Source organism: Mirounga angustirostris, unplaced genomic scaffold (assembly GCF_029215605.1).
Source record: "Mirounga angustirostris isolate CCGP_5_RB_7025 unplaced genomic scaffold, mMirAng1.0.hap1 SCAF_10, whole genome shotgun sequence".
NCBI classification, from domain to species: Eukaryota; Metazoa; Chordata; class Mammalia; order Carnivora; family Phocidae; genus Mirounga; species Mirounga angustirostris.
Genome location: NW_026991718.1, coordinates 104,347,803 through 104,366,639, shown reverse-complemented (window position 1 = coordinate 104,366,639; position 18,837 = coordinate 104,347,803). Strand labels below are relative to the sequence as shown.

The following is an 18,837-nucleotide window of genomic DNA, read 5'->3' as shown; positions in this document are numbered from 1 at the left end:
AAGAGAAGCCAGACATTCAAGTGGGCACTGCCTCCATCCAGGTTTTCCCCCCAGAAAGTCAATCTAAGCCCTGGCTTCAGAATTTTGAGATAATGGGAGCTTATTTGATTGAATTCTTTCTGGGTGTCCAAGCGGTGTCTGTGGGGTTGACTCTACCATCTTGATGTTATGCAAGGAAACCGAGATAGGGCAACTGGCTAGGAGCCCAAGCTCATGCAACTCTCCACCAGCCAGAGTTGAGAAGTGAAGCAGGGCACCCGGCCCTAGACTCATATTCTTGCCACTAGCCTACATGGTCTCTTTAAAACACACGTGTGTAAATGTCCTGCAGCTTTCCATTGAGACTGCCAGCGGAGTCTTCTTTTCTTGAGTGCAAAGGAGAAGGGCTGTGCCTTTAATGTTTGTCACAGCCTGAGCAGGCCCTGCAGCTTCAGGGCAAAACAAACCACTGAAAAATACCCATGGGCGCATTTCCTACTTCCTCTTACAAAGCCAGGAAATGTGCTCAGTGTTTAAGGGGCTGTCATTATACCAGTAGTGCTCATGAATCATGGATATACAGGAACTCCCAGGGCTCAATATTCCTAAGAAACCAGACTGGACTCCCTTACCTGGTCAGGAAAAGATAAAAGGCTAAATTATTCAGAGCAGTTAATCGCTGATTCTCATCCTAAATATCTGAAGAAGTTGGGAATAAGAATTCTCCAGCCTGCTCCAGGAGCCCTGTCTCTGGCAATTCTATTCCAAGCAAATTCTATAAACCAGAGCTTTACAAACTGGCAACCAGGCTGAAATAACCAGCAGACACAATGTATTTGACTCACATATTGTTATAGTGGGGTTTTTAATCTTTATTATTCTTTCTTTTTCTTTTTTTTCTTTTTCTTTTTTTAAGTAGGCTCCATGCCCAGTGTGGAGCCCAGTGTGGGGCTTGAACTCACGACCCTGAGATCATGACCCCGAGCTGAAATCGAGAGTTAGACGTTTAACCAACTGAGCCACCCAGGCGCCCCTTTGTTATTCTTTTATTTTCTTTTTGAATTGGATCTCAACTTTTAAAAATCAGGAAATTTCCCATTTTAAGATGTTTCCTGGCTTCTTTTGAATATTGGAAGACCTAGCCATTTTGCGTCCAAGTTCCCACTTGGCAGTACTTCTCTGGAGCTGGGGAATGAGCTCCCCCTTTAGATGGTCGTATGCACTCCCTTTAGCCCCAGTCACCACCACAGCCACGTACCACCACCAACACTGCTTTCCTCCTATAGGCATTAGCATTAATAACTACTAACTTCCTGTTGTTCAAGGTCCCTTGTAATTTATGTGTATATGCTTGTACAAGCCCTGCCTCCACAGGTCATACCTAGGAGATGATTATTGCTTGGAGATTTATACCAGATTGCAAAATAACCCTGAATGCCCACCCGACCTGCAGTCCCTAAGTGCTTTACCCCGATGGCATGGTTTGCTTCATGCATGCCAGTTCCAATGTATGGTGGTAGATGTCTGGGACTTTGATCAGGATTCCGTGGCTATCTAGGCTCCTCCTGAAAGACTGCCATGAGTGATTAGTGATGTCTGCCATGGTCACTGCACCTGCTCCCATCAGCCCCATGCTTCCATCCCATTTCCCTTTTTCTTTATTTTGTAGTTCTTCTTTGCCTCTTAATTTTTCTGGCATTTCAGCCACATCTGAGCTTACTATGTGTCACTCCTAAGCTGTAGCTACCAAGATTAGTGAGTGTCTTCTTGTTACATCTTGCAAAAGACAGGTTGATTGTTTTTCTAACCCCCAATTGAAGAACTTGAGAAAATTGCCCCATTACAGAGTATTTTTCTTCATGAACAACGAAGCTATCCTCCAGGACTGAGCCACGGAAACCCAACCCCCTCTCACCAGGCAAGAGTCTATTGTCAGGCTTGGGCTCTGCCCCTGGAAGGGAGAATAGCCACACTGCCCACGCTGTTCAACTGCCTTATTCCCCTTGTTCTGGAACTGATGTCGGGGCCCATCCCAAGAAGTCGAAGGAATCCTCAATGTGCAGGACCCAGCTGACTGTATCCTGGTGTTCCCAGTGTTCTCAGGATGGGCCTGGGTGTTCAGGAAACCCACTCTACTCACCTCTTCCTTATCTTCAGAAGTCATATGAGCAGAGGGTCAGTCCTAAACAAAAAGCAAACTGAGGAAAGAATCACCTACCTGTGTTCTGGGATTGATGGTTAAGTGTGGGCAGGGTCACTTCTACAGACTAAGATTGGAACATGCCAGAAGTCACCACAAACCTCCAAAAGCATTATTTGCTCTCTGATTTCCCCTGCTCTTTCTTCCCTTGTAATGTTTATAGTTTTCTTATACTGTTCACCTGCCATTTCTACCTCCCCAGTGCTAGGTCCTATAGGCAATGGGAACTTAGTACAACAGCACAATCACATCCTTGGTTGCCCCCAGTGTCTGGAGGTGGGCTCTGATTTTCTCACTGCTCCTGGATGGTGGGCAGAAGTTACACTGTCTTTATAGTGCAACAGTCCTTATGACCAATGGGGGGACAAGGGCGTTGGAGGTAAGGTGAGCATCACGCAGCTGCTGAGTGGAAGTATCCTTAATACCAACCTGTCACAGGGGTGCCTGGGTGGCTCAGTTAAGCATCCGACTCTTGATTTTGGCTCAGGTCATGATCTCAGGGTTATGAGATTGAGCCCTGTGTCAGGCTCCACGCTCATGGGGGAGTCTGCTTGAGCAGACTCTCCTCCCTCTGCCCTTCCCCCATGTTCTCTCTCTCTCAAAAATAAGTAAGTCTTTTAAAAAAAACAACCTCTAACAACTGTGTGAGTTTAAAGACAACACAAAAACACATATACATGTTGCAGTTTCTTAGAAGTGGCTTATCCAGGGAAAAAAAGAGCATTTATCAAAGGAATAGTAAGCAGTGAAATAGAATATTAGTCCATAGGTGAACACCTGAGAGGAAAAAATTAAATGCCCAGGTCGTAACTGCATAGTTTGACAGTTTTTTAAAATGTTATAAAGTTATCACGTACATCAAGATACAGAATATTATCAACATCCCAGAAGCTTCCCTCATGCTCCAGTCCAATCAGTATCACCTTCATCCTGAAGTAACCAGCATTCTAATTTCAGTCAATGTTGAGATTAGTTTTTCTAGAAGTTTCAGAACTTTATATTAACAGAATCATACAGTCTGTAGTCTTCTGCATCTGGCTTCATTTTTGTTGTTGTTGTATGTAGCCGTAGTTGGGCTTTTTTTTTTTTTTTTCCCATTGTTATACAGTATTTGAATACATTACAATTTATTTATCCATTCCATGGTTGATAGACACTTGGATTGTTTCCAGCGTATGACTATAATAAGTAGTGATGTTATGAACACTTGTACTGTGCTGAGAAATGTAAAGACTTAAAAATAACTGCCTCTGAAATAAAAATTCAATACAATCAAGGAAAAGAAAGCATTTCCCTAGAAAGATTCTCTTCTATATGAATTTCCTACATGATGACACCCAGAATGGGATGTTTTCTGCCCCTTCAGCAGTCTCCTACACTGAAACATTTTATATGGTTGAGTGGGCTATGGCCAAAGTCTTCTGCAAAGAAAATGCTTTCCCCAAGCACTAAACGTTGACTTACCACAAAGCATTTCTAGTACTTTCTAGCATTTCACCACTAGAGGGCAAGAACGACTCCGTGATGCTTGGCTTTGCCAGACCTGGAGTCAAAATGATTAATCATAGCTAGGCAAAAACAAGAAGCCAGACAGAAAAGGGGAAGAGCACAGGAAGGCAAAATAAACATCCATAAACTTAAACTGTTCTTGGGTAGGGAGGGTATGAAAAATGTCACCCATGAGTCACTTTCTTTCTTTCCATCTTTCCTTTCTCCTTCCAGTTCTTAAAAATCAGTTCCAGGGTCCTCACTTGTTGAAACCCCCACTTAGCAAGGCAGGACTGGGTCAGACAGATCGCAAAGGATGTTTTTCAGCACAGCCTAGAGCCTTGATTAGGGAGGGAGGGAAGCTTATGAACCCTCAAAACCCAGGGGTTCTGGGCAAGCAACAGGGAATCCTGCCACCTCTTCTGCCTTACAAGTAATATTTCTTCCACTAAAACCACAGCGTTGACTAAAGTCAAGACACTGGTGGGTAAGCTGTGACACCTCTCGTCTCTCCCCCCTCTCCCTCCATCCACCCCCTCTCACCTCCCACAGACTTACCCAAGATTGCAGACTGAGATGTGCTGCTTTTGTTGGGGGGGGCAGGAAAGGGGGAGGCAGGGTAGGGAAATTCATTATGAAGCCAGTTGCCTTCAGACTATTTATAATAAATTTCTACTAGAAAAGGACATTTGGCTGACAACCGTTTTCTTCTGCCTGGGCATGACCAAATACAGTAAGAATTCAAAATGAAAACTGAAAAGCAAGGAAGAAGAGCCTACAGCTGGAGCAGTCTGTTTTCACATCCCACGCTGGCGAATGACAAACTCACAGAGGAGCCTCCTGTGTATTCCCTGTCCCCATTATCTCCTTTTGCTTCTCTGAAGGGCTAAGAAGCCTTCAGTGTTAGCCAAGGCTCCTTCCCGCTGCAGCTTAATTTTCCTTTCATAATTTTAAATACAGATCATGTCTACAGCGCAGCAATTAATGGATAGCCTAAAGACTTATTTTTTCAAACTAATTGATATGTAGGAGAAGTTTAAATAACATAATAGGGAAAGGGGAAATTTTAATGATGTGTGCACAGTGACTTTGGAATTTCTTTTTGTTGTGAAAGTAGCAAAAACATCTGATTAATAAGGGGATGTGACCAAAATATAGAATTGATCTGGAAATCTTACCCTCCTGACATTCTTGAGCATGTGCTTTGGAAGGGAGGAAGATTCAGACATTTCAAAAATGGGGGTGAGGTGAGGTTCAGGTCCTCCCCACCACCATCAATTCTAGAGTATTGCTCATAAGAGAAATGAAGGCCAGAATATATTTCAAGTTGTGCTCTTAGTTAAGCAATAAGAAATGGGGGAAACGATGCTAGTATTTCTATTGTAATTCTGTGGCCAAATCCCTCTCTTGATTTAGACTTGGGAGGGAAGTCTATAAAGGTCAAGTTCACCCAGCTGTAACAAAACTTATTCCAAATCACCAGCTCTTCCTGACTCAGGACTCCCTCCAACTTCTAAGAAATACAAGAAATGTGTTGTAATTAATGACGTTTCCTGCAAAACAGGACAAGACAAAACAACCCACCTTTCTAATTTCTCCATTCTGCATTCTAGCAAGTTTAATAGGAAGGTTCAGAACCTCACCAAAGAAAGAATACTTCTTCAAGTGGGGGAAAGCAAGAACATCTTATTTTAAGAAGCAAGTGAGTAATGTATGATTGGAGATTATGATGGCAATGTTTCCAACGTCAGAACTCGGCGTTTGTAAGGAAACAGAATTCATACCAAGCATAAAGAATAGAGGAGAAAATCTCTTACTTTTAAAATGTACTTTTTTCACACTGGATTCATACTACACTCGATCTTAGCCAAAAGGCCGAGAAGCGATTCACACTGTATTCATGTCATGAAAATATATGAATGACTTTGGCCAAGCCACTTACACTTTATGGTCTTCAGTATTTTCAAATATAAAATTACCACATGGATTGGTGACTTTTTGGGACCCCTCGGTGATAACCACATACTTTATTTTGGTAGCCCTAGACGTGTTTAGTTTAAGTAACATCAGGTGAACGGAATTGAATGAATAATAATCCTTAGTTCAGGATACACCCCTCAAATGGGTCCACACAAGATGATATTGGTCATATATTTATAATATAATTAATACCAGTGAAATAATTATACAACACAAAAACAAGAACACTGGCTTTCCCTGCTCTGGTATCCCTGCCTCTCTCTCCCCACCCTCTTATCCTCCAAGGTAAATCTCAATCTTGTATGTATAATTCTTGTACTTTTATATTTGCATAGGTATATGAATCCACATACATTATACATATATATATGCACATACATATATATATACATGTATATACATCATATGCATGTGTATTCCTATGACATTTTATTGACATTCCTGTGGTATTTTATTTTTTGGTTTTAGTTGTTTTTAACTTCATAAAATAGCATCAAATGAAGTTAAAAGTATCTACTGAACTATGAGAATATATGTAAATTTATCATGATCAAGTATTATACCATATATAATCTTTTGAGACCTATGTTTTTCACTTAAAAATATATTGATAGACCAACAGAAAGTGCACATATATTCACCAAAAGATATGTACTAGAATGGTCATAGCTGCACTCTTTGTAATAGCCCCAAACTGGAACTGGCCAAATGTCCATCAAGCATTACATCAATAAATACAATGTAACATATTCACACAATTTAATACTATACAGCAATGAAAATGGACACAACGGCATACAGAATAATGGATGATTTCCACAAACAAAATACTACATGAAAGAAGCCAGATACAAAAAAAGTATATATGGTTTATTACATGTATATGAAGTTAAAAGAATAGCTATCTATCCTACTAAGATAGGGTGGGGGACAAGGTGGCTAGTGATTGGAAGGTGGTGAGAAGGGAACTTCTGGAGTGTTGGTAATATTCTTTTTCCTGATCTGGGTGCTGGTTAAATGGATGTGGTCACTTTGTGGGGGGGGGAAAAAAAAAACAACTACCCATAAATCTATACATTTATTGTACCAGTTATTGTTGATACCATTTCCAAAACTCAGTAACCTAAAACAGTAAGTATTCAATATTAGTCATAAGTTGGTGAGAATTCTTCTGCTCTTGATTGGCCTCAAACATGTGTTAGCTAAAAGCCAGGTACACTGCTTTGCTGATCTTGGCCAGACTGTCTTTCAAGTTCGGGGGTCAGCTGGCTTTAGGCCGATCTAAGATGGCCTCAGAACAACAGGATCTCTCCAAATGGTCTCTCCTCTGCCAGTAGGCAAGCTCAGGCTTGCTCACATGTTGGTAGTAGGGTTCAGAAAGCAAGAGTGGAAGCACAGGAGGCGTTTTAAGAAACGGAACAGTGTCACTTTTGCCATATTATATTCACACAAAAAAAGGGCACAAGTGAGGAGTGAGGAAATGCAGTCTTTTTAAAAATTGACCTACTACAATTATGATATATGCACTTTTCTCTATGTATATACTAATACATGTTTTAAAATTAAATTAAGGGGCACCTGGGTGGCTCATTCATTAAGCATCTGCTCAGGTCATGATCCCAGGGTCCTGGGATCGAGCCCCTCATCGGGCTCCCTGCTCCGCTGGAAGCCTGCTTCTCCCTCTCCCACTCCCCCTGCTTGTGTTCCCTCTCTCACTGCGTTGCTGTCAAATAAATAAATAAAATCTTTAAAAAATAGTAATAATAAAATTAAATTAACTATATGTCTATACGATTTATCTACATTGCTGGGTGTGATCCCAGTTTACTTTGACTTCTAACACTCTATTCCATGAATATATTACAGTTTGTGTATCCACTCTCCTGTTGATGGGCATTTTAGGGATTTCCAGGTTATCACTGTTATAAGCAGATCTGCTATGAACATTCCTGCACACATCCCCTAGCATGCAAACTCTGTTCAAGAGTTTTTCTTGGCTGTATACCAAAGTGTGTAATTGCTAGGTCATAGGGAATATGAATTTACAAAATGATACGAAATTGTCTTCCAAAGTAATTGTACCATTTTACACTTCCCTCGGTAGTATATGAGAGACCCTGTTGATTCAGACACTTGTCAACGGTTGATATTCAAGTCAGTCTTCTTACTATTTCCCATAAATAGGTATAAGATGGTATAGCATTGAGGCCTTTTTTGCCTTTCTCTGATGAAGAGAATGAAGAAAATGATCGTTTCTTTTTGTTTGTTGTTGCTTTGGTTTTAGCCATATGTGTTCCTTAAGTAAAATACCTATTTGTATTTTTTGCTTATTTTTTAAGCTAGGTTATTTTTCTCATTGCTTTATAGCAATTTTTATATATTCTCAATCCTATGCTTTTGTCAGATGTGTGTGTTGTGAACATCTTTGTCAGTTCATAACTTGTTTCTCACTTTATTCAAGCTGTCATTGGATTAACAAATTTCTTAATTTAAAGCATTTAATTTTTGCTTTAATGTTAGTTATTGAGGCTTGGTTCAGCAACACTTAAATACCCCAAGGTCTGAAATATACTTATTTATACTTCTTCTAAAAGTTTTAAAGTTTTAGTTTTGGCTTTTGAATCTTTATTGGAATTTTATCTTTGTACATAGTGTGTGGTGAGGATCAAATTTCATATTTATTTAAATAGATGGCCATCTTTTTAAAACTTCATCTATTGGGGCGCCTGGGTGGCTCAGTTGGTTAAGCGGCTGCCTTCGGCTCAGATCATGATCCTAGGGTCCTGGGATCGAGCCCTGTGTCCATCCAGCTCCCTGCTCAGCGGGGAGCCTTCTTCTCCTTCTCCCTCTGCCTGCCACTCTGTCTACTTGTGCTTTCTCTCTATCTCTCTGTCAAATAAATAAATAAAATCTTTAAAAAAAATAAAAATAAAACTTCATCTATTAAATAATTTCTTTTTTTCCCATTGGTCTGCCATGCCACCATGTTCATATATCAAAGTTCCATATACCCATGGGTTAATTTCTGGGCTACCTATTCTATTCCATTGGTGAACTTGTTTATCCTTGTGTCTGAACCGATCTCTTGATTACTGTAACTCCAAAACACAGCCTGTTTCTGGTAAGATGCCCCTCCCTATTCCTAACTGGCTCATGCACTTCTGAGGCCAGCAGTTAAGAAAAGTGAGCTCATTCTTGACTGGCTCAATAGCTTTAATTCATCTTAATGAAGCACCAAATCTGGAACTTTTTTGGTCAATATCATCTGCTGACAAATAGAAAATATTTCAAAATAACCCAGCCTGTACTTGTTCAGCTTTCTTTCCACATTATGAAAATCATAACAAATATCTCTAAGCCCATGATTCTCAAACTTTAATATACATGTGAATTACCTGGAGATCTTGTTAAAAATGCAAATTCTGTGGTGAATGGAGGCAATACCACTGGTCCTAGAACCACACTATGAGGATCGAGGCTTTATAAAGTGATTTTATCCCACACAGCTGAGTTGCAGAACTTTTTCTTCTAGATATGGCCTTCTAGCTATCTTTTGAAAACATTTTGAATTTTTTATCTCAGTCTTCTGTCAAGTCAAAAACCTTTCTTGTTTCTTGTTGAGGTCTTTTTTCCAGTATAGGCTCAAGTTGAAGTCTATTAGACCAAGTAAAATATTTTCCTGCAAAGGTTATGGATTATTCAACTGAATAAATATCTACTTGAATGTGATAAGACCTGGATAACACAATGGGAATAGGGGAGGAAAGAAAAAAAAAAAAACCATAATATCCTGTTCTCCAGTCTACCTACCGTGATAATATATATATATATATATCAATTTTCCCTTTGTTCCTCCTTTATTCTACAAAAAAGCTCCCACCAACTTTTTATTCTAGCAAGTCATTGAGGGAATACAAATATGTAGGCTTCTTGCTAGTGTTTGGTAGGAGAGGAGGTCATTATACGTAATTGGAGACTGTCATTTAAGAATAACTGAGTTTAGGGGCGCCTGGGTGGCTCAGTCGTTAAGCGTCTGCCTTCGGCTCAGGTCATGATCCCAGGGTCCTGGGATCAAGCCCCACATTGGGCTCCCTGCTTGTGGGAAGCCTGCTTCTCCCTCTCCCACTCCCCCTGCTTGTTGTTCCCTCTCTCGCTGTGTCTCTCTCTATCAAATAAATGAATAAAATATTTTAAAAAAAGAAAAAAAAGAATAACTGAGTTTGAATTCTGACTTCATTATTTACCAACTGTGTGACTAGCTGTGTCACTTAGCCATTAAATAATAATAGTATTTACTGCCTAGAATAATGGGAGACTTCAAAGAGGCAATTCACAGAGATAATCCATGCCAGTCACTTAACCTTGTACCCAGCATAGAGTAAATGTTCAATAAATATTCATAGTCATGGTCATTACAGAACAGGTACTAAAGGCCTAGTAGGAGAAGAAAACCCTTGTGCTTAAAGCATTGGCTATTGGTTTGTTTTATGTGTGGTAACTGTAGACTTTGATTTCATGGAATAACTCAGAGTCAAGTCTCTCTACAGTGATTCACAATTCCCAAATCAATAATACTCACTGATTTGGCAATTCATCTTGCATGACTAGCTCATGTCATTATAGGATTTTGCCTTGGCTCACCAATTATACATTTTTTAAGTTTCTAACCCTTTAGAAACAACTTATATACTATTCAAGATTCCCCAAGCAACTCCCTAGAGCCAATTATATACATTAGTGGGTGCTCAATAAATATTCATTCCTCAATTCAGTGATTAGTTGAAGTAATCCACATACCTCCACAGGGACCCATGCTGGGTGAATCAGGAAAAGCATCTTAAGGCTTATTCTCTTCAAGAAATTGGTATATTATCAGTGTGTTCACATTTGTTTCTTGAACATGATTTTCCTGATGTCTTAAGAGAACTCGCAAGAAGAGTTCATATACTGATAGGATAATCATCAATGAGTTTCCAAATTCAATTAGAAACTAAATAATTCCAATCAGTTGCTTGACTTTCAACACATTATTTTGACCTCATAGTAGACCTAACTTTCTTGAAAGAGTCCATACCATCATGGTGTCCATGTTTGACTTGACAGACAAATCTGTAATTGTATTCTGTTATATGGTTTCCAAGTTGGTTACTGATTTATTAAATAAATATTAGACATAAAAATAAATATTTTAGGGGAGTAGGAGAAGATGAACAAAACTTTGTGGATGAGTAAAGGGGAAAGAAAGCCAAATTGCCAGTTATTTTTCTGCTAAATTTTAATCCAAAAGACTATATTTTAAATCAGGTTTCATGTCTCAATCAGTGACATTTCTACTTGAAAATATTGATTGCATTTGGCTCACAAGTATGAAATGCAAATATACTTGCATAAAGCAAACAAGTTTAATTTGTGTATTTGTATTAATGACATTTGATCAAGGCACAGGAACTGTTAGTAAAGAATCATGCACTTATTCTGTTTGTTTGGGACATAAATGATGGAAAAGTCATTAATTTTTGAGATGGGCCATTTTCTTTGAGACAGAGCATTTGATTAAAAGACAGGCTAAAGAGAAGAAATGCCAATTAACTTTTTAGTTATTTGAAAAGCATTGAAAATGCATTTTGACAGTTATTAAAAATTTATTTTAAAGCAAAAGCCTCTTCCTTTAAACATACATTAATTATATCTCTGGTGTTATTACTCAATTATTATGCAAAAGCAATTTTCTTAAGGATATGGTTATATTTTTGTTCTTAAATCCAGTGCAGTAACAGATTTGGAATACATTGGGTCTTCTGATGGGATAAACTCTTTTTGAATATGCTCACTATACCACACATTATTTATTCATCTCAGTGTTCAGCATAGTTTTTCTTGATAGCCTTTCTTTCACTAGAAATGTTATGTAACAAAAACAGCAGAACCAATTGGCATTTGGTTTTATCCCACTGTTCCATATGCTGCTGGATGAAGAGGGAAATAAATGTGCATCATCACTATGCTGGGCACATTTCAGCCTTTCTTTTCTCCGGTACATCAATTTCTCTTCTCACAGAAATAATTTCACAGCAGTTTGAACTCCTGTTTATAAGCAAGTCAAATAATACCAACATGCATCAGACAGTGGGACACATCCATCTCAAAATCCCTGCAATTTGCACACACCTAAAATATGTCAGCTAATAAACTCAAACTAAGTTAATGTCTTAGTTTGGGTTCCCCCAGAAGCAGACCCTGGGACAGGGATGTGAGTACAAGGAGTGTTTCTGAGAAGTGAGGAATAGATCTCATTTGGGATCACTTCTCAGAAACATTCCTTGAACACACATCCTTGCCTCAAGGTCTGGTACATCTGAAATTAATATAACACTGTATGTTAACTATACTGGAATTTAAATAACTAAGTAAACAAATAAATAAATATCAAATAAAAATGAGTGCCTGAGAAGTGATCCCAGGAAACTAGTAGGGGGTAGGGAAGTGAAGTAGGAAAGCAAAGGCAGCCAATAAAAATGTGTGTTTGTTATCAAGTAAGTTACGACTGTGGACAACTGGTGCTCAGTCCTAGTAGGGAACTCTGGAGGACTATTTAGAACATGCACCTTAGAGTTATTCCATCCAAGGGTTAGGGCCCTTGGGGTATACATATGCCAACTCCTGGGTGGCACTTCTAGCCAGCTATGCTCTCCACTAGCGAAAACAGGCAGTCTGCATTGCAGTGGTTGTTCTGCAGAGTTCTATGTTGGGCAATGATATTCACTGTTATAGTTAGCCTCCAGAATTGAGTGAAAAGCCCCCCAAGATTATATTGTTATAGCCTTAATAATTCAACTTTTGATGGCATTGAACCCAATACCTTGTATCTGATATAAGTACCTTGACAATAGTCAAGTGTGTTTACAAAATATTTTCTAAATTTGTTTACAAAATATTTTCTAAATCTGACACTACTGTCTTGGCAAAACTTAATAACTAAATATATGAATGATTATCAATAATATGTGTATATAGGAATCGCCTACAACTTATTTATGTTCTAAATCAGTGGTTCTCAAACTTTAGGATTCATCAGAAGCAGCCATGAATGATACCCACAGATGACTGAGTCCTTACACCCAAAGTTCCTAAATTCAGTACATTTGGTGTGGGCCTGAGAACTTGCATTTCTAACAAGATCCCAGGTGATGCTGATGTCCTGTGTAACCTCACACACTTTGCTTCCCCCTGCCCTAATCATTTCTGTGTTTATCATTATTACCACAAGAAGTATGTTATATTCTTCAGATAAAAAATGTTGAAATACATTTTCAATCTAATTCTAACTGGAAGAGCTAAGCAGAGGACGTTTTTCCCACCCCGGAAGAAGTCAGACAACTTAGGAGTGGAATCCGAAATATTCTACCCATGGCTGAAAATTCTGTCGTATCTTTTTTATTGACATGTATTGAAAGATGGTCATTCATAGTTAGGACTCATAGGTAAGGATTAGGTTGATAGGTTTCTGAGTGGGGTTTTGGATTGCACTATCAAAACTTATGCATGTAATCATGTTTTCCACTATTCCTAGGTCACTGATCTCTGCTGCATCATGGGATATTTTCAACTTTTAGATGTTTTATTCTACTTGGCATACAATTAGATAAAATGGCTCTGTCTTTAAAACATAATTCAGAGTTCTTATATTTTTCCTTTTTAAATTATTTTGTAATGTAATTGTATGTGCAACAGAGAGTAAGGGGAAAGTGACACAGGTCGGCCCTTGATAAAATTTGGTGGCAGTCACTTGGACAAGTATGCAAAAGGACTGGAGTTTAATGATGTCCGGTACTTAGAGTCTTAGGTAATTCCTACTCTGTGACACCAAGGACAGGGAAACTCTTTTGTGCTATTACTGCATGTTGCTTATAACTTGATCTTGGTACTTATCTCAGCATATCACATCATTGTTTTAGGCTTCATATCCTCCCACTGGTCTGGGGACTCCTTGAAACTAGAGCTATGTCTCATTCATATCTTTACACTTAGCATTAATCACAGTGCCAGGTATGTGGACGGGTACTCACTACATTTTAGATAAATGAGTGAATAAATTATTGAATGGGTATTCAATAATTTAGAGTAAGGCCAGAGTAAAGGCCAAAAAATGGGTAAAGGTTGAGATTGAGCCATGATTCAGTGGCATTTGCCATCCAGAACTATACTGCAAGCATAGGGTTGTGTACCATGATCTGAGATTATGGTGGCTCTCTGGCTGGCAAGGCCAACCAAGAACCAGAACAGATGTGGTAGAACCTACTAGACTTTCTGTCACCAGTAGCTTTCCCTGAAGACATTTATTCCTGTGTAAGTAAGGATGCTGATGATCTGTCAGAAGGGATTTTAGTCCTCTATATTGGATAATGTGAAGAAATCACCCAAGTTTTTGGAAGCAACCTCAGGGTTGTGCATGCCAGGAGATTGTTAATTGATGAGAAGGTGGAAGCAGAAAGTAAGATTTAGCTGACTAGCTCTGCCTTGTTGTCTAAGCAGAAGAAAAAGGAACCATATTTTGTCATTGATTTGCAATAGCACTTAATTGAAGTCACCCAGGGCTGCCTTTACAAGAGTAACTTCATTATAGCCATACACTATCGGTTCTATAGACACTTTTAATCCAGTGATAACAAAAGAAGAAAAGGGAGATTTTTTTTTTCATGCCTGCATTTTCCTTGTAGAAGAGAAATGGATCAAGAGTGATGGAAAGTAATAATGCCCCTGGGTTTCATAGCACTAGCTCTTTCTTTCTTATAGCTATGAAGTACTCAAGATTTATTGTTAGGATTATTCTCTCATGCTACTTTAAATTCATAATGATCAAATAAGCCCCTTTAAGAGGCCATCTTTATGGTATAAAAATTGGCTAAGAAAGATGAATCATAAATAGGAGAAACACTTATAATATCTACATGTATGTTCAGCATTCCTCTAAACTTAATGTAAATCATGCAACATAAATTATTTATGCAAGTATGTACTGGTTAGCGTAACATTAGCTGCTGTAACAAACAGTACCAAAATGTCACTTGCTTCATACAATAAAATGTTATTTTTTTTTCCATGTAACAAAGTCCAGTGTGGGTGTTTCTGGTTGGTGGATAGCATGCTTCCACATGCTAATTCAGAGCACCAGGTTCTTTTCATAATGTGACTCCACCATCCTATAGAACCTTGCTGGAAAAGGGAAAGAAACAGTAGAGATACCTCGCATGCCTCTAAAAAGTCCTGCCTTGACTTCTAGAGGCAAGAACTGGTCAAATGGTCAACGCCTGGGTGCAAAGATAGTGAGAAGGGCTTGGAAACATTGTCCCTGCCTAGGCAGTGCCATGCAAGCACAGCAGACCCCATGGAAGGAGGAATGGATTGGGCGATAACTAGTCATTTTCTGCACTGTTGACCAAGATAATGGAATTCAAATCTGCTATACCTAGAATTACTCTAAATTGACTGCCCCTTGTATAAGACCCCAATGATAAAGTCCGTGGAGTAACCACTTTGTGTTCCAAATCACCTCTGCAGACCTCTTGGAAAAAAGGGATCCATCAGCAGAAGGATCTAGACTAGAAGACTTAAAAAAGACATTTCTATAAAAACACCTTGCAGTTAGGTTTATCAGATTTCCCATCCCAAACCCTATGCATTTAGCACAGTCACATCACCACAAGTTGGCAAATGAGGAAATGGGAGAATAGGGAGACATCCCAAATTATTTAGCAACCGCCTTCCAGAGGAGCTAAGTGAAGTGTCTTCTCCTTCCCAGTGATTGGTGCCTTATCAAAGATTCAGGACACCAGGGCCATGTAGTTATGTTTCCATTTATTCAGCAAAGAGGTTGGAGGCCAATCCCAGAGTGGAGAGGCCTCAGGAGACTTTTAGATCAAGTTCAAAGACAGATTCATGGAATATACTACCCAGATATTTCAAAGGTTGTAAATTGACCTGCACAGTGTTGTTGTTGTTGTTTTAAATTTATTTATTTATTTTTTTTAGCAATCTCTATACCCAACATGGGGCTTGAACCCATGAGCCCAAGATCAAGAGTCACAGGCTCCTCCAGCTGAACCAGCCAAGCACCCCAGACCTGCACAGTGTTTTATACATTTCTAACTTAGGTGCCAACATTGACAAACCATAAGATTTAACATGAAAATCCAGATTGCTAGCTTCTTTTGAAAAAATCAGATGTAGCAACCTCTGGCATGCATGTGGCAGCAATCTAGGTGGCAAGATTGGGTGGCTGCTCTTTGTAGCCGAGGAACACCCTCTGTGGTCACCACGTTCCAGCCCAGCCCCAGACACTCATTTACCTTTTTACCCAGCCCTGGGTCAGTTTGTTCTCTGAGAAATTCCATCATAGTTTTCCAACTTCACCTTGGGTGAAGAATTCAGGAATGACAATCAGACTTCTCAAAACCCCTGAGGCCAGGAGAACAAATGTCTCGTTTATTCTCAAATCAAGTTGGAAACAGCCAACATAAAACCACAGTGATTTAACCAGAAGCCATAAATATTATATTTAGAAGGAGTGACTATATAATTAGGAAATACTCTCTCCCTAAGAATCAAAATCAATTATCCTGATAAAACCCTAGGACTGCTAACCACTCTTGAATATATTATAAAAAGAAAAAGAAAAAACCAAAACTAATTTTAGGTGATCAGGAGAAGGGCGTTCTCCAGGGACATGGCTGAGTTCATTCCAGGACGTTTGACATAGCCTGTCTCTCTCTTTTTTTTTTAATGCACAGGCTTTAATTCGAGAGAGAGCGTTCTTAGCTAGGGCTCAAGGTGGATAATTACTGATGCTTTTGGTAAGTCTTAAAAGGAGTTAAGACAAAGGTGTGTGCCTATGAGGAGACTCTGATCCAAAGGAGGACCCACACAGGGGCTGGACCCTCCATGAGAATAAGGTGTCAGCGACCACTTCTGGAATGTCTCAAAGGACCCCAGCCCAAGACATCCCCCAGAGAATGTTTTTCCGGAGCTCCCCCTTATCTGAGATGGCTATGTGCACCATCTGCGCTATAGACATTTGTTTCTAATGTGACTCAGTACAGGAATTGAATTTATAATGTAAATTCAATTCTTCCCTGCTGGTGGCATTCCACTTGATTGAAAAGAAATACACACTTCATCTAAAAATAATTAGCCTTTGAACGGCCTTTTATTTCAATTGACTTGAGGCTTTTTATTGATTCCTTTAGGGTTTATGTGGTAGAGAGAACAGGATTCTTCTGGTGTGGTCTTTCTTAGCTTCTTAACCGATGGGCGTAGATCATCCTTCACTGTCATACCCTTGCTCCTTATAGTGCAGCTAATCAGGAGCCACAAACTGGTGACCTGCAAACTAAATCGAGCCTTTTACTTGACTCTTGGTACCTGTATACATTTTTGAATTTGAGTGTTTAAACATGAAATACTATTCCAGTTGGCCACAGGTCTTGGTGCCTCTCTACTGCCTTATACCAAAACTAATTCACATATTTATGTTGTTTCTTGGGCCCCATAGGTATGTGAATTTGGAGATTCTGTAATTAATGAACATGTATTAAACTAGTTAATACATGAAAAGTCCTGGGGCACCTGGGAGGCTCAGTTGGTTAAGTGTCTGCTTTCGGCTCAGGTCATGATCGCAGGGTCCTGGGATGGAGCCTCACATCAGGCTCCCTGCTCCGCAGGGAGTCTGCTTCTCCCTCTACTGCTCCCTCTGCTTATGTTCTCTCTCTCTCAAATAAATAAATAAATAAATAAATAAATAAATAAATAAATAAATAAAATCTTAAAAGAAAAAGGTCCTAAGAACAGTGCCTGCCACATAATAGGAACTCAGTAAATTATAATTAAATCATCATTATTTTTATTGTTCCATATTTCATTACAATTTACTAGCAATATTTACTAGATCAGTTCTACCCCAAGAGATTTTTTTTTTCTTGTAAACTGGGATGATTTTCTTCTTACAATTTTTCATTTGTTTGTTCCTTCTTGTAGTATATGGTTCTTTACAGAAATAATCTGATTAAATTAGACTGCACTTAATGGCAAACAGGAAAACAGCCAGCTGACCAAATAAACAGATCCTAAGCTGAAGAATTACATAGTGGGGGGTGAAAAGCCAGTGTCTTCTAAGCATGACAGATGCAAATAGAAAAACCCAGTGAAGGCTGAGAAATAGACCAGGCTAATTGCAGCTGGGTGAGAGTCCCTATTGTTTCCAAGAGCCTGTATCTTGTTACTAAAAGGGCAGCGTGTCAGTAAGACCCTATGCCATGGAACCCTTCCTTATCATCACTTTTCAGTAAAAGACAATTTCCAATTATTTTGTAAAAGCATTCTAAAATCCTAGACATGCCAGGAAAATATAGTGGAGTTGTGATTCTACTCTCAACATACAGCAGAGCAGGTTACTGAGATGATCACAAATTCTATTTTTACAGAATGGGAGTTGGTTTTGAATGGGGGGGATGGAGCCCTGGATTAAGTGGCAAGAGTTTAGTGTTCAGATCTTGATTCTGCACTAAAACGCTGGAGTGGTAGGCTTCAGTTTCCTTAGTTAAGGAATGACAGTTAATAATGTGCTAAATGTGCATTAACTCAAAGTTATAAGTCTCTTAACTTCTTTGGCCCAGAGCACGGGTCTTCAGAGATTTAAACCATCTTTTGGTTTTTTAAGTACAGTGGTAACTTTCAGTTTGACAAGAGGTCACTGGCCTGTGATTACTCATTTTGGTAAAATAAAAATTTCTTCCCTCACTCACAATTATTTTTATTCCCAGCTCTGATAGACCCCAGCTGAGTCATCCTATAGAAAGCACTTCACTAAAAATAGAAAACTCCTAGGCCTTAATAGTAGGCACCTCTAAGGGGAGAATACTCCAGGACAGACACAAAAATTTCAAGGCCCAGAGCACATACATTCACTGAGATGAAGTGGCTTGCCAGGTAGCAAAATTATTGACTCCCATTATAGTATTATTTGCTTTTAGATGCTGAATGGTGGTGGTATGTATACAAAGCAGCAAGAGTATGGCTCTTGGGACAGGACAAACAATTCATCCCATGTCAAGGCCCCAGAATTTCATGCACAATTTTGAAAGAAATTGTGGAGGTCATGGGGGACATGCTACAATAACACTGCCTAAAAACACAAA

The 18,837-nt window shown here is 39.1% G+C and overlaps 1 protein-coding gene and 1 pseudogene across 4 annotated transcripts in view; one reads left to right on the top strand and one right to left on the bottom strand.

Moving 5' to 3' along the window:
• PLCB1 (phospholipase C beta 1) overlaps window positions 1-18,837 on the top strand; it is a 683,394-nt gene that overhangs the window by 645,820 nt on the left and 18,737 nt on the right. The gene's annotated exons all lie outside the window — the stretch shown is intronic.
• LOC123852251 (U2 spliceosomal RNA) lies at window positions 5,413-5,554 on the bottom strand (annotated as a pseudogene).